Raw genomic sequence first — 16,690 nt, 5'->3', positions numbered from 1 at the left:
TTGTTTTCCTTATAGTTCATTGGGTAATATTTTTCCTTGCTCTGGAGCAAATACATTTTTTAATGTATTTTATTGATTATATTGTTACAATCGTTCCAGTTTTTTCCCCTTTACTCCCCTCCACCCAGCATCTCCCTCCCCCAGCAATCCCCCCGAAGTCCATACCCATGGTTCGTACATACAAGCTTTCCCGCTTCACCATTTCATATATTCTTCTTCTTCTTCTCTTATTTTTAGTAAATATGTGATTAATTAATTATTTTAACAGTAAAAAAAATAACAATCCCTCCCTCTCAGATATTAAGACCCTTTGTAATCTTATAAAGGACAATGAGCGAAGGTCTCAAGCTCCTCTAGCTGCTTCAAGCTGGACATGGTCGTCGTCCTACCTACCCTTGGGTCCAGAAATCCCTAATAAAAGTGGGGGTGTGGGGGGGAGGGTGGCCTTCCCACATGGGGAAGGATCGTGCAGACTCCAGGTCAGTTGGCTGTCTCCGGACCATGGCGTGCTTGGTTTAACCAGCTGGCATCCTTGTTGTGTTCTGGGGGCAACAGATTTGGCAAAAAGGGTTAAAAGACATCATTCAATCCATAACCACTAGATAACAAAAGGCAGGGATTAATTTTTCAATGTTCCACATTAGGGGAAAAAAAAAAAAAAAGAAAAAGAAAATAAGGGCTTCTTTGGAGGAAGGTGTGCTAGGCACATCTCACCTGTCCAAAATCCTTTTGCCCATTATACTTAGTTTGGGCTGAGGGAAATAGTTTAGGTTTCTGTCCTCTCAGACCTCTGGCTCCTTTCTGTCCAAGCCATTTGGATAGAAAAGAGAAACCAGTTTTAAAGTGAAGCCCACAGACCACCCCATTCTTGACCAACCCAGCCATTTAGTTCAGCCAAACCATTGAGTCTCAGGAGGCAGCGCTGCAGAGAGGGTTAAGTGAGGCTTATACATACAGACAATCACTCAGGTAATGTAGTCATAGGCTTATGCCCTTTGAAAACAGAAAACACATGTTAATTTATGTAACATAACCCACAAACTAGTCTCTAAATCTGTAAGACTGTCTTATTGGAAAGACATTTAGTTGCAAGGCACTTGACATTCTTCTTGCCTGCAACTTAAATATCTTTGATGATACCATAGACATGGTTTAACTTTCAAGTGAAAACATATTTTAAATGAAAAGAAACTTTTAAGACGGTTAGCTGCACTACTTTATAGTCTACCACTGATCATTATGATTTTCCTTGAATAATGATTTTTCTCCCTAAGATTACCCTCCTTGTCATTAAAGGGACTGCATTAAGTCTATTTTTAATTTATCCTGTTCATTTGCATAAACACAACAAGAGCAGAAAATGATCACTTATGATCTTTAGTTCTGCTTTGCTGGAATTTACGCAAGGAACATTTAGGGTGACCTTCAGTCTGCCCTTCAGGGCACAGAAGTTGAGCCACATACCTGGCATTCAGCCTTGCCTGTACACACCTGTCTTTTCCAAGTCTTTCTGGTTTTTCATTGTGCCTTAAGGTCCCTTCTAGCCATCTTTCAGGAAAACAACCTTCGTTCCTTCCCTGGAAAGATTACTGTGGAGCAAATACATTTTAAATATTATTTGCAAGGCTGCTCATTATGTCTTGGACCAGAACCAAGTCCAATAGTCATTTCATTACACTCTTTTCACTTTTGCTTCGGGATTGTATAACCATGACTGTGACAGTACATTTGTAAAATTTTCTCTTAATTTAATTTCATCTCTCCCTTTTTTCTAACAGCTTTTACATTCTCAAATATAATCATGCTTACTGTTTATCCATTGAGCATGATATAGTGTGGTGTTTGCAATATTGTCTTAGTGTGCTTTGAGACACTGAAGCTGTATTTTTTAATCCAACTGGTTTCTCACTAAACTGGGCATCACAATGTTAATAAGCTTGTTCTAGATTTTCTTTGAAATGTATAATTTAATTCTTCTGTTGGAAATCAATATAATAAAATTATGATCTCTGTTATTATGAATGCCTTGGCTTAAGACATTGGCTTGGAACACTGTCTAGTTTTTCTCATCCCCATTGTATAATTAAGGAGCAGTGGGTGGTATATCTGATTAGGATCATAGCAAAAAGAAAAGAGTTGATGTTCAGATGGCAAGAAGAGAAATGATGGGCTTCAGGCAAATTGTTTATTTGTCATTTAAAGATATATCCCTGTTCCCTCTCCCCACATTGGAAAAACAAAACAAAGCAAAATGTAATGAACTGACTTTAGGTGATTTTTTTTTTTTTTAACTGTAGAACTTGGCAGAAATGTATAACTAAAGGTAAACCAGCTGCCTGATTGAATCAAGTTAAATAAATAGCTGAAGTTGTGGAAAATGTCTTAAAGATAACAATATAGAACACTGCTTGTTATTTCTTCATGCATGGAGACAGCCTTCACATTCCACAATCTCACTCATGTAACAAGAGTGGAAAAGAATTTAAGAGAAAATGGACAAGAGCCTGAATCAGTGCATGCAGATGTTTGCACCACTGTGAACAAGCAAAGTGCTGGCTGTAAAGAAGTGATTATTTGCTTCGACACGAGTGACTAGAAAAAAAGGAGGTGGTTGTAAGAGTCAACTCGTGATAGGTTTCAAATATTTGGGAGAAACTGGTTTGTGAGCGGGAAACCCATGAGATTCCTCGATAGTTGCAAAAAGCTCTATTTGAAAATAGGGTTTTCTGTATTCCTTCACTAAATTGTATTTGCAAATTACATGATATGTGCCAGCTCACTGCTCTGGGATTACATGGGTGCAAGAGTGTTCAAGGGAGGCGTGTATATGAAAGAGCAGGCAGTACCATGTTTTACCTGTGCACTCTTCCATGGAAGGGGGTGATGCTGACCCAGACAGGTTGATAACAGTGAGTGTGTGCTCAAAGTGGTTTTGTTCCAAGTGGGGTAAATTACATGTGTAGGTCCATGTCCTTTCATGCTGTTTCTGCTGTGGCTGAAATTTGGGGGCCAGAGGAAACCTTAGAACGCTTGAGCAGGGCAGCATGAGTGAGTCCAAGACCATGTAGGAGGGGTTAATATGTTCATACTCACTAACACAGACAGCCTATACAGTAGAAATATATTTAACTGCATCTTTTCCATCATTTTCCAAACTTATGGAAACCACTATTTTATGGAAAAACCCCATAATAACACTTTTTTAGGCAACAAGAGTCCTATAGAACACAGGTGGGAAACTCTGCTTTAATATTTTTAATGGAAATAGAAAATACATAGAGAGAAGTGCATATATTGAGTGCAGAGCTGGGTGAAGTCTCACAAAGTATGTAATGAGCACATAGATCAAGCAAGAGAATGTTGTCACCATCCCAGACACCCTTTGTAGTTCCTTCCACTCACTACTCCCCTATAAGGACAACTTTTCTTCACACTGACATAGACTTCTTTTGTATTTTTGAGTTTTTTAGAAACAGACTGTATGTACTCTTTTTGTGTCTGTTTTCCTTTACTCAGTGTTTTGTTTGTGAGATTTGTATGTGTTCAGCATGTACTTTTAGTTTTTATTCTCCTTGCTGTAATCTCTTGTATGGTTGTTTCTATTTTTTGATTATTATGATCAGTTGTTAGTGATTGTAATTTTTTATGAACTTTTTTTTTTTTGTCTCTTTGCACAGCTAACTCTTTATTGGAGTATTCCTTCCATCTCTAAATGGAAATCTAAGGTAGAATTTTTTTTCCATCAGTTTTCTTCATTGTTCTTTATTATTTTTTTTATTGATTTACCCCCCACCCCAGCCTTCTAGTTCTCTAAAAGGAACTCACCAGTTCCATATCTGCTCTCTTTCTTCCACTCCAACTTGCAGGTCTAAAGCAAAAAAGAACAAAAGAACAAAAACAAGATAAAACAAAACAAAAAAACAGTTTAAGTCTCACAATAAGAATGATCCAAAAATACTTTCCAGGCTTTCCTATGGATCCTAATGTTGTACATAAATAACGATTTGAAAATGCTACATATGAGCATTATATTTTCCCAGAATTTCACTCTGAGATTTCACTTATACCTTTTGAACATCTTAGTTTCACTTGCTCTGTCACAGATAGATGAGGCTCAGCTTAGTTTGGTTTTGGAGCTAGTACTTAACCCAAGGTCTCCTATACTCAGTGAGATTGATAAATGATGGGGCATGTCTACATATGAGCATCTGACTTTGTGTGTGTCCCCCATATACTTTCCCAGTGAACTCAGAAACTCACTCACTTCTTGTTTTCACTTGGCATGTGTATAGATTTGATTCCTGCCTGTTTCAATGTTTCTTCTGTCAGTGTCAAGCTCCCAGTTTTTGACCTTGGGTATCTTATTTAAAATTTCTTTTTAAATTATTGTTCTATTACAGTTGTCTCAATTTTCCCCCATTGCTCTCCACTGCCCCACCCCTCCCCCACTTCCACAGTCAATCCCCACCCTGTTGTCCATGTCCATGGGGTATCTTAATAGACCTTGGGTATCTTAAAAGAGTCGATGTCTGAGTTTTGGTGTCTCTGGGACTATGCTATAGGAGATGGTTTCTGAAAAACTGGTTAGGTCTCCCTCCTGCCATTGACCTGAGCTTTTAGACTCTGCCTCTGAAATTTTATTTGTTGGGGTCTTCTGGATCATGACTGAAAAATATTTTAGACTTGAGATATGTCAGTGTCTCATCCACCTTAATCCTTGGTTTTAGTTATTCTCCCATGTCCATATAATTGATAAGTATTCAATAGATCAAAAAATTGTTGAAGGACAAAATGAAAGAAAAATTTGTTTTTTCTTTCCACATCCTAATAGATCCCATTCCTGGCTTCAGTTCCAATTGAGAAAAATAATAGATGTAGAAGGAAACCTAATAGATCTCCCTTATCCTGAGAAAACTTGCCTTAACCTTTTCCAGTCATCAGATTGCATTGTTATAAAGCACCATATCAACTTCTTTTAGTTTTTCATCGGTAAAATTGGGGCAGGAAGTTTTGGATTAGGTTATCTCTAGGAGTACTTTTAGCTTTAAGGCTCATTGAGTCCACCTTTTTTCTTTTCTTTTCTTTTCTTTTCTTTTTCCCAGTGCTTGTAGAATTTAGTCATAGGTTCCCATCAGGGACAGAATGAGGCAAGTTGTCCCATAGTTATTCTGGGATAAGGCCTCCTCAAGGGCAGCCAACTGAGGCCAGATTTGAAAGTGAACACTACATAGCGCTCTAAAAGTCACAAATGTGCTTAACATACTTATCAATCTTACACGAGAGAGAGAAAGCAGCTACATGATCAGGGTGAAGAATTGAAGCTGATTGAGGACCTGAACTAGTAAAGTTCTCTAAAGAACAGACTGAAGCTCTTGAACAATTTGGACCTTTTTTCTAGTTCTGCCATTATACTTGCCCAAGTCAACTATGTCATCATCCTACAGAAGGAAATGGTCACCTTAAAAAATGTCTGTGACTTTGTGCTCAGGAAAAAAATGTTTTATTTTCTTATCTAATAGATATTTTTAACGTATTCTGCACTTAACTTTTGGATAAAGAAATTTTCTGCTCTGTGAATAAGAGTTTGTTTCCATTTTATATTTTATTTGGAATTTTAAAAGTCCTGGCAACAGGCCCTAAAAAAAATTGTCTTTGGTTACCTTTCTGTGGACTTCCTCTTTCCTTTCCCTTTGAGGCTTGTTGGCTATGAAACTGTCTTATGCTGGCATAGTCCAATCTACAGTTTGTCCTCTCTAGGCCTAAGAAGTCAATTTATAAATGTAAAAAAAAATTTTGCCATTGGGTAATAAGTTTACCCAAGAGGTATATGCCAAGCACAAAGAAGCAAATACTCAACTTTGGAATGGGAAAACGAACAAATGCCACATCAGTCTTTTGCTCAGAATAAGCCCTATAACTCTTATCTGAAGATTTCAAGATAGATAAGTGTTAAAGGGTAACAAGGGAAATAATTCTGGTTCTTTTTTTGTGTCCGCAGAATCACACTGTGGAGACATATGGTTCTCACTAGCTAAGGACTCTTAAGTGGGATGATTGATCATTAGAACAGAGGAATCTAGAAGCCTATCATAAGTAAGAGGCTAGCATAAGTTAACTTACAGGATAGAGTAGAAGAGATGGAAAGGGTAAAGGTTTTACTTTGAAGGTCTGAGATCTGGAAGTTTATGGCAGTCTGATGAGATGGCCAGCCATAGTTTAGTGGAAGTGGTGTTACAATTGAAGGGATTGAGGAATTATGGGACTGATTATTAATTAGCATGTTTATCAGCCTGGTGTTGAAATAACTGAATATGGAAAGGGCCACTGATGGACAGGAAGAAACCAACCTAACTTGAAGTCAGTGAATTATATATATTCAGCATGGAATGGGAGAGGGAGACATTGTCTTTTATAGAGGAGAAGAAATTGATGGGTTTAGCAGTGAGTGTCAAAAGGGTAATGCTACTCTATCCTTCCCACCCTGCTACCACCTTTCTAGCTCTGTGAAGTGGGAGTAGGAAAAGAAAATCTTTCTCAAGGTGGTTAAAATTTTAGTCCCATTGTTCCTTCATGAGAAGAGTTGGCATAGAAACACTGGCTATGCCATTTCCCCTGGTAACCAATAAAACCAACAAATGCTCAATAATGAGCTAATAGCAATAATAAGTTAAACCCTGAATTTTTAATCACAGTTCTCAGATGAAGGATATATCTGTTTTTATTTAGCTGACTGTGAAGGAGATTATTTACCTTAAAGTAATATGAAAAATTCATTTTTCTTCACATGCTACTGTTGCCCCTTATTTTTTGAATTATGCTAGTCAAAATGCTCAACATTAACCTTAACATTAAAACTATATTCCTTTTTAAAGTCTGTGAAGAATCCTTTAATTTTATTAAAGTAGACCAATTTGCACATGGCTGGTACCCCTTTTGGAGCCTATAAGCATGTGTCTGTGTGTGTGTCACCATGTGAAGGTTGGTCTTATTACCATGGGTAGTTTTAGCATACACTTTGGCATCAAGCCAAAGATTTCAAGATGATGCTTATTGTTTTGTAGAAGAATGTGTTTCTCTCTCAGAATTGTTTTAAGTTGAAAAAATGGTCCAGCAAGAGTTTTCTTTAGTCCTTTGATACTTCTGAGTTGGCTGAATGGTGTTATTTCTATAAAATAGACAGCTGTTTGTTTGTTTGTTTTCTATTGAAAAGCAAACCCAGGCTATACAGTTAGGGTTGGGTCTTAGTTCAGGATGGATTGAGGATTCTTTTTTTCATGCATCTGGGTTTTTTTTTTTTTTTTTTTCTTGTGACTGAAAGTCAATTCAACCTGGCTTCAATAATAATAAGATTTTGTTGATTCACACAGCTGAAACTTTAGGATTGGAACAGGCTCCATGCATGGCTAGATTCAGGGATTAAAGACTTGTTTTATAGATGCCATCTCTTTCTATCTCTTGACTCTGCCTTCTTCTAAGGACTTTATCTTTAGATCAACCTCTCTCTAGGGACAGATTATTCTTGCAGCTGGTAATTCCAATGTATGAGGTCTGTCTAGAAAATATCCAGCCACATACTGTAAAAAGTAGAGACATTTATTGAAGAAGATATAAGAAACATTGTACATAGGATGCCTCAGTCCCCTTCAAAGTAGGCACCTTAAGACCTCACACAGTTCTTCCAGCATCTCTTCATCTATTCAAAATCTGCAAAATCCTTTGTTGGAATTGCCATCAGCTGCCCCATTGTATTTTCCTGAATCTCATTAATGGTCTGAAATCTCTTCACTTTCAAAGGTGATTTCAGTTTTGGGAAAAGCCAGAAGTTGCAGGGCGCCAAATCTGGGCTGTAGGGGGTTGAGTTCAACATTCGCAGGTGTTCTGCTTGTTGCAGGCCTTCCAGAACACGGATCACTTTCAACAGATTCTCGACCATCTTTGAAGTGTTTGTGGCACACTTTTATTTATGCTGCACTCATTGTGTGGTCCCCAAGATCCTTCTGAATCATCCAAATACTTTCTGCAGAGAAATGTTTAAGCTTAATGCAAAATTTGATGCAGATTCGTTGCTCTAGTTACTCGGTCATTTGGAATGTGATAACCACACAGTACACATGCTCACTCAACAGTATCTACTGCCCCCCACTGACTAGTACAGTGAAGTCATCATTGTTCACGCATGCGCATTCCAGGCCACTCTCTTTGGCTGACAGGTTACATCAGTGTCGCTCAAAACATTCTCATTATATTAACAATGGCTGGACTTTTTCTATTACTGTTTGACAAATTGCCAAAGAGCTTAGACACTAAAAATGCTCATTTATTGGTTCATGGTTATGTAGGTCATAAATTTGGGTAGACACAATTGGATTCTCTGTTCAAGATCACACAAGACTGAAATTAAGGCATTGGCTGCAATGGACTGTAATCTGGAGATTCTGGAGAAGAGTCCATTCCATGTCCAAGCTGATTCAGGTTGTTGCCTGAATTAATTTTCTTGCAGTTGTAGGACTGTGATCCCCATTTCCCTGTTGGTAATCAGCTGGGCACAACTCTCAGCTTCTAGAGGCTTCCTGCATTCCTTCTCAGATGGATCCCTTCATCTCTGAGCCAGCAACACTAAATCCTTCTGTGCTTTGAATCCCTCTGATGTTGTCCAGTTTCCACCAACTGGAAGAAACCCTCTGCTTTTAAAGGGTTCACCTGATTGTGTCAGGCCCACTCAAATCATCTCTGTATCCTTGGTCAATTGAGTGAGGACTTCAATTACTTCTGAAAAAGCCCTTCATAACAGCAACTAGTAATATTTGATTGAATAACCTGGGTATAGAAATCTTGGGGGCTATCTTTAGGATTCTGCCTACCACACAGTAGAAGTCCTTCTTTCTTGCTCTGAAAAGTTCCATGTATGAGTGTCATTTATCTGGCTTGGGACATGTAACCCTTTCTTGACCCAGTCACTGTGACCTTGGGGTTTGGCTAGATTGGCCAAATCACATTTCCCACTTTGGATCTGGGAGTGCTGTTATCAAAAGATGGATGAATGGATGCTGGGCTGCATCATAATACTGGTCTCTGGAAGCAAAATATCTAAGGTAATTTTCCTGTGTGCTGGACCACTGCAGGATGCCATCTGGCATTTTCCTGGTCCAGTTTTCTGAACTGAGATAATGTGACCTTGCCACCCTACCGATATTTCTTACTCAGCTGGAAGCTGAAATGATATCCTGTGATGCATTTAGTTTTAGCCAACTTTTCTTGTCACTGTCAGTGAGGACATTCTTTGGCCAATATGGTTAAGGCATGAACCCTGGTTTTAATTCCCAATTGAATAAACTGCACAGCAAAGAAACTATGAGCAGTTTCCAGGCCTGGTTTATTCTGGCCCATCATTCAGAGGCAACTATCCAGTCTGGCCTTTTGTTTCCAGGGGAATCAGATCTGTAGCCCTCACTGTCCAGGGAATCCTTAGGGTGGTATTGGCAGAAAAGGCATAAGCCATGCTAGCAGCTGCCTATATTCTTCCTTGTCTGAGAATTAACTTAGAGAAACTTGGAAGGTATCGGGCAGGCAGAGAAGTTATGGCAAAATTTACCAATGCTGTCCCGCTTGTATTTGCCTTTTGTCTTCCAGCCTTCCTCATCTCCACACTCCATTGCAGCTTCATCCCATTGTTCCCTGCTCTTTCTTATATGACATCTCAAGTCTTTTCCTGGTCTCTCCCTTTTTCATTTCATCTTCTTCACACTACTTATTTCCTGTCCTCTTATGGAAGGCTGGAAGGAGCCTTCCATGACACGTGGTTCTCAGGTGTCATTCTGTGTTGTAGTTAAAACAGAAGAGTAAGAACCATGTAATGAGTTTTCCATAAGACTAACATCTACTAACAGCTCTTTAATTTAGAAAATGTTCTTAAAATTTTACTTTTGTTTATTTTCCCATCTGTTCCCATCTGTCAAAATAGAAAGCTACAGCTTTTGTAATATATTCTGCTCCCCTCATCCTGCCAACTTAAAAATTTCTGCTGGTCCTAATATTACCAAAATTTTGCCTAAAAACTGTGATGTTTTCGATATTTTTTTCTTAGGCATGATTTTTTTCTTTCAACAGTATTTATTGAAAAGCAAATACATACCAAGCTCCAGATTTAGCACTAGGGTGGGGTGTGAGGGCTGCAGAATTAAATTGTCATCCCCACTTCTCAGGGGTTTATAGTGAATGACACACATCAACTCAATATCCTAGAGCCTGGCCTTGCCAGTGTTGGTATATTTTACCTTTTCTAATATATTGTTGGTTTTCTTAGGGCTGTAACACTCAGACTTTAAGGCAGGCAAAAGCTTAATTTTCTTGTTTTCTAACAAAATGTTAGTATTTGAGGAAATGGCTAATACTTTCTAGTGTGACCTGCCATCTTTAAAGGCATAGGTAGGTAATTTATTTCATATGACACGTGATTTTTATGGTTTCCAGTGGGATAGTTATTAATTCCTAATATTCATCCAATTTTAGAAATTAAAGTAGTTTCTTTTTTATAGATTTTATTTATTATTAGAGAGAGGGGAAGGGAGGGAGAAAGAGAGGGAGAGAAACATCGATCAGTTACTTCTCATATGCACCCCAACTGGGGACAAACCTGCAACCCAGGCAAGTGCCCTGGTGGGGAATCAAATCAAACCTTCCATTTTTCAAGATGACCCCCAACTAACTGAGCCACACTGGTCAGGGCTGGAAATTAAAGTAGTTTCATGATAAAAAATAAAATAAAGGGCCTACAGCCAGTATAATTGGATGGTCTTGCCCATACCCACAAAACAAGTCAATGGTAGATTTGGGGTTAAAATTCCCAGTGGGCCTTCTACTGTGCACACATTTTATTAAGTGTAGTTTTTAAGCAGAATATTTGTCAGAGTTCAAAGAAATTGGAACTTACATAGCCACAAATAATAGCTATATGGGCTACAACTTGGACTAGATTTGTGGACTTAGCCTGTTGAATATAATTGATGTTCTGGAAAAAATTATTTGTTAGGGGTTTGTCCATCTTAATACCCATGCTTTTGGGTAGGTTAAGTACTAGAAACTCTAAAGAGAAACAATTGAAGCCCATTCTATGAGTGGAAAATGAAACATTCTATTTTTAGAAAATTAAGGTTTTATCTAGAAAATCTCAAAGTCCTGAATTAAAATGAATTAATGAAACTATTCCCTCTCAACATCTTATTTAATTCTTTATTTAATAAAGTGAACATAATGAAGATATTATAATGAAGTAGAATTAAGTACAGAATTCCCCCTTCCCAGGTTTAAATCATCTGCCTAGAAGGAAATTTGCTTTTGGTTACAGTGTGTTGTGGTGCTATTGTTTCTGTTTAAGAGCTAGGACCTGAATCTTGTCAACGGAAGGCTACTTGAAGTGAATAGTGTATTCTTTTACACTGAGTTTCTCCTTTGGGTATTTTGAGACCATCCCACGCAAAGGAAACTGGAATGGTTGAGCTAGGTGTGTCATCTTTCAGTTACAAGTGGCTGCAAAGCATGCTGGGACATAAGCAACTCCAGAGACAGGGGCAGGAGGCTAATGAAGATGTGAGAGAGTTGGGAGTCAGGGGAAAGCTTTTGTCCCTGGGAATGGTGGAGCTAATTAGGCAAGCAAGGCAGCATTTAGAGTGGGTCAAGGCCCTAGAGAATAGGAAAATATTTCTCAAAGTGTGGACCCTGGACTTTCTACATCTCAATGACCCTATCCCAGACCACAGAATCCAAGTCTCTGGGATGATTCCTGCCTGGGAGTGCACATCTTTAACAATCTCCCCAATGATTTTTAAGTGTTTCATTATTTCTGAACCAGGGCAGGAGAGGGGGCTTGAATTTGGATACTCAGAAGGGCCCCCCAAGTACTGCCTAAAAGGTCCAGGAAAACAAAACTAATATACAAAGGCAGTCTCTTTACTGGTTACCTCCTGTTCTACTCATTGTGCTACATCCAGCAGTGAACAATGGAGGCATGGTTCCAGGGCTTCTGGAGCTGGAAAGAGCCAATAAACAAGCAGACAAATAAAAATTACACATTATCATGACCCTTAGGAAGGAAATAAACAGGGTAGTAACAGAAACTGGGGGGCCTTGTTTAGGTAAGGTAATCAGAACTGGCTCAAGAATTTGATGGCGATATGACTGTGCAGCAAGTACAGCTGAATTCAGCTTGGAGAGTGGGGCAGAGGAGGAGATAGAAAAGAGGTGTGTGTGGGGGGGGGGTATGCACAGGAAACACGAAACTCAGGGAAGAAGAGTGGTAAGTAGAAAGGTGATGTTCAGGGATTGAGTTGTATCCCCAGAGTTGAGTAGATCTCCAATATGAGTTTGCTTCATATCACCATAGAGAATCTCTATACACAGTTCTTGGAGAGATAAAGGGAGGAGAGGGGCCCACCAAGCATCTTCATAGAAATTAAAAGTTAGTTGTCCCTGTTCTGCAACTGGTGAATTACAGACCAAGGGACCCGAAAATAGTATTTAGCCATCAGCCTGTGTGGGTGTTCTCCATCCCAACCCAACTAAAGTGGGACCTGGTAATTGTGGAGGAGAGAAAATGAGTGGAGCATTTTCTAAAACAAGCAGCATATTCTCCATTACGTCAAAGAGAAAAATTAGCTTTCAGAAAACCACACCTAGGTTTTATAGACTGTTCTCTGGCTTCTTTCATAACCAGATGGGAGAGTTGGAGAAGCAGAGGTACTTGTTCTTTAGAAGGTTCATCAGACTTTGCTCAATTTTCCTGTAGATCCTACAGACCCATTCAGGCAGACTTTGTGTGTAAACCTAGAAAAGCAGTAGCAGGCTGGCCTTAAGGGATGGGCTGGGGAGAGCCTCACAGGGAGCAAAAGTCCTAGTATGAGAGGGGCTGGATTGGAGTAGCATTAGGATGACAGGGATTTATTGTCCTTTGTTTTTCTTTAGGGGAAAATATATTTGTGCATTACAAGTCACTGAGTCAGACATGATCGCTGAGCTGCTTACTCTTTCCCTGGGTTCACCTTTCATTTCCTGCATAGCCCTCTGACAGTAATAACTATCATTATTGTTTAATTTCTTTGCTTGTTTATTAACCACCTCCCACGAGGAAAGGGCTGACATCAGTCTCAGACTTCAGAGCCTGGTGCAGCTCTCTTTGTACTGAAAACAGCCAGAGCCAGGGACAGCATGGTGGCATGACATCATCGGGGCATGACCCTTGTGTGTGTAGAACAAGCTGCCCATGGGACAGGCTAGATGACCTCTGTCACCCACTGGAAAGACATGTATGTGGCAGTGACATAGATTGCTCATAGGCAAAGCCCACGGTTCTGGGATCGCTGGTCATCAGGAGAGATATCCCTTCATGACCCCATCCTACACAGGGTGTCCAAGTCCCCACCCTCTGTCCCTGGCTGAGAAACAGCAGGTTGTTCTTAGGTCATGGGTCAATTTGGTGTGGGAAGGGAGATAGTTGATGACAGGTGGTCTGCAGAGTTCCTTCCATTCTGCCTTCTTATCTTCAGTTTACAGCAGCTGATATTGAGCCTTGTATATGGAGGTGTTCCTGCTCATTGAAACTTTCATCTTCTCTTTCTTCTATTTGACATATTTTTCTTTATCTAGTGTCTCAGAGAGGAATAAATTATCCAGGCAAACAGGTCTCCTTTGAAGCTTAGAGTCTCATTTCAGTATGAGTACAAGTGAGGGAGAAGGAAGGGAGAAGATAGGTGAGAACAACCCCATTACTATTCTAGCCATATTAGGGTCTCAACATTATACCTCACTCTCGGCGGGAGCTTAGAGGCCTCTGGATGTGAACTGACATTCTCCTGTGCAGTGAATTACTTGCTGTTTGTGTTGCATGAATACTTGGTTCAGTTTCAAAAACACTGCCTAAGCACCCACTCAGTGCCAGATTCTGCGAGCCTCTTCAGGATAGGTGCATGTTAGCCTTCTTCTCCCTTACAGTTGGAAGGTTATTTAGAAGTCATCTCGCCTCAGGTCCTTACTAGGCAGATGCAGAGAGTGAGGCCCTGAGAGGTAAAGTGATGAGTCAAAGCCTGAGAGTTGATGTAGGGTTTGGCTCTGCCCTGCAGCTTCTGGGTTTTGGAGATATTTATAATAATCACCATGTCCAGTCCTGAGGGTTTGCCACATGCTGGTGCTGTGCAAAGTGCTCTCTGTGTCTGCCTTCATTTAGTTCTTAGAGCAGGTGCCGTTGTCACTGTTATTATCATCTCTTCTTACAGATGAAGAAATAAAGCTTAGAATAGCTGAGATGCTTTCTAAAAGTAAGGTGCATAGTATGTTGCAGAGCTGACAGGGCCTCTGGCTCTGTGTGAAGGTCAGTTCTCATCTGCTTTGCAGAGTACAGGGGTAAATAGAGCTATGAGAGGCGGCTGGTTCCATATCCTCTCTCTAAATGTAGGAAGGAACTGTTCTTCCTCTTTCTTTCTTCTTTCTTTCCTTCCTTCCTTCCTTCCTTTCATTTTTAAGTTGTAGTAAAAAAAAATACACACACACACACAGACGTGTGTGTGTATAAAATAAAATTTACCATTTTAACCATTTCTAAGTATACAGCTCATCGGTATTAAGTAATTCGCAGTGCTGTGAATTACCACCATGCATCTCTAGAACTTTATTCATCGTTCCCATCTGAAACTCTGCACATGTTAAATACTAATTCCCTTTCCCCCCTCCTCCCTACCCAGCAGCCCCTGGCAGCTGCTACCTATTTTCCTTCTCTATGAATTTTACTACTCTAGATATTTGTCCTTTTGTGATTGGCTTAACTTACCATAAGATCCTCAAGGTTCATTCATGTTGTAGCACTGACAGAATTTTCTTTCTTTTTAAGGCTAAATAATGCCCCATTGTATGTACATGCCACATTTTGCTTATCAATTGGCTGCTTCCACTTTGTATTAGTCTGCCAATACTGCATTAGGGCTGCCATAACAAAATACCACATACTGAGTGGCTTAAGAAACAAACATTTATTTTCTCACAGTTCTGGAGGCTGAACGTCCAAGAACAAGGTGCTGGTAGAGTTGGTTTCTCCTGAGGCCGCTCTCTTTGGCTTGTGGATGGATGGCTGTCTTCTCAATGTGTCTTAATATGGCCTTTCCTGTGTGCATGTACATCCCTGGTGTGTGTGTGTGTGTGTGTGTGTGTGTGTGTGTGTGTGTGTGTGTGTGTGTGTGTGTGTCTGTCTGTCTCTCTAAGGGCATTAGTCATATTGAACCCTTAGGATCTCATTTTACCCTAGTTTTCTCTTTAAATGGCCCAACTACAAATACAGTCACTTGGGGGTTAGAGCTTCAACATATGAATTTAGGAGAGACATATCTTAGTCTATTATGAATAATGTTATGATAAATATGGGTGTGCAAATGTCTCTTTGGGTCCTTGCTTTTAATACTTTTTGGGTATATAGCCAGCAGTGGAATTGCTGGATTATGTGAAAGTTTTATTTTTAATTTTTTGAGGAACCACCATGCTGGGTTTTTTCTTCTTTTTTTGGTAGCAGCTACACCATTTTACACTCTCATGGCATTATTTCTTAATTTTCTGAATAGTGTTGCTCTTTTTGAGAGATCACTCTGATTTCCAAGGTCCTCCAGTAGAAAGCTAGCCTGGAATTGTTCTTTTTGCCTCTCAGATGTTTGGTTACTAAATATTTCCAGAAACTCGGTGCCCTTGCTCCTTCTGCACTGCCTGTCAACACCCTTGGGCTCTTGTTTCCATACTTAGCTGCTTGGAAAACATCCCAGTAAGGAGGAAAAAGCCATGAAAAATGGCCTGGCCTCAGGGAGATGCTTCATCTGAGCTGTGGGCTTTCAGACAGCAGCCCTGAGCCCAGTGGAGGCTTGTGTCAGATCTCACGCCATCTCTGGGCACAGAGAAGGGCTTTGCCCCTGAGCCTGCATGGGCACCTGGCCCTTTCAAAAATGGTCAAAAGACAGTAAATTTAAGATGTTTCTCAACAAGCGGCTTTAACATGGCTGTAGGTTCATATTGATTCACATCAACAGAAGGAATTAGGGTATATGTGTGGGAGTAGGTGTTGTGTGTGGGGAGGGTTTGGCGTGTGGGGGAGTCTTGGGGTAGTTATTTATGTGAGGCAAGATATGAGAGTGTGAGAGGTGAATGGGTGTGTGAAAAGGGTGTGAGTGGGAGTTGGCTGTGAGGGTGTGTGGAATAGGGAGCAAAGGGATGGAGTGGAGGTGAGGTTGAGTGAACGCGTGGGGGTGAGGCATGAGGGTGTGGAGGGTGGAGGTGAAGGTACCTATAGGACTGGGATGGGGGTGTGGCAGTTAGATACCAGGATGTGTGGGGAATAGGATATGTGGAGGGTAGGGAGAGAAAGAGAGAGACTGAGAGACAGAGAGAGAGAGAGAGAGAGAGAGAGAGAGAGAGAGAGAGAGAGAGAGAGTGTGTGTGTGTGTGTGTGTGTGTGTGTGTGTGTGTCGGAGGGGCACAGTAGGGAAAGGACCCATGGCTTCACTCCAGGTAGCCATCCTGCCAGGAGCCTGGTGGGTGGAAGAGCTGCTGAGGCCTGCAGAGCTTCCCAGCTGTGGGGGAGTCATGCCTTGCAGAGGACTCAGCCGTGACTCACTTTCACCTGGTTGGGGAATTAATTTGCTGGGCATCTGCATCATGGCAAGATATG

General features: G+C 40.3%; 1 protein-coding gene across 5 annotated transcripts in view; it reads left to right on the top strand.

The window, feature by feature from the left end:
• The window catches only part of FAM13C (family with sequence similarity 13 member C), a 128,241-nt gene that overhangs the window by 70,671 nt on the left and 40,880 nt on the right, over positions 1 to 16,690 (top strand). The window lies entirely within an intron of this gene.

This window comes from Furipterus horrens, unplaced genomic scaffold (genome assembly GCF_987537825.1).
Source record: "Furipterus horrens unplaced genomic scaffold, mFurHor1.1.pri manual_scaffold_5, whole genome shotgun sequence".
Classification (NCBI taxonomy): Eukaryota; Metazoa; Chordata; class Mammalia; order Chiroptera; family Furipteridae; genus Furipterus; species Furipterus horrens.
Note: the sequence above shows the minus strand (reverse complement) of the source record. Positions and strands in the feature narration are given on the sequence as shown.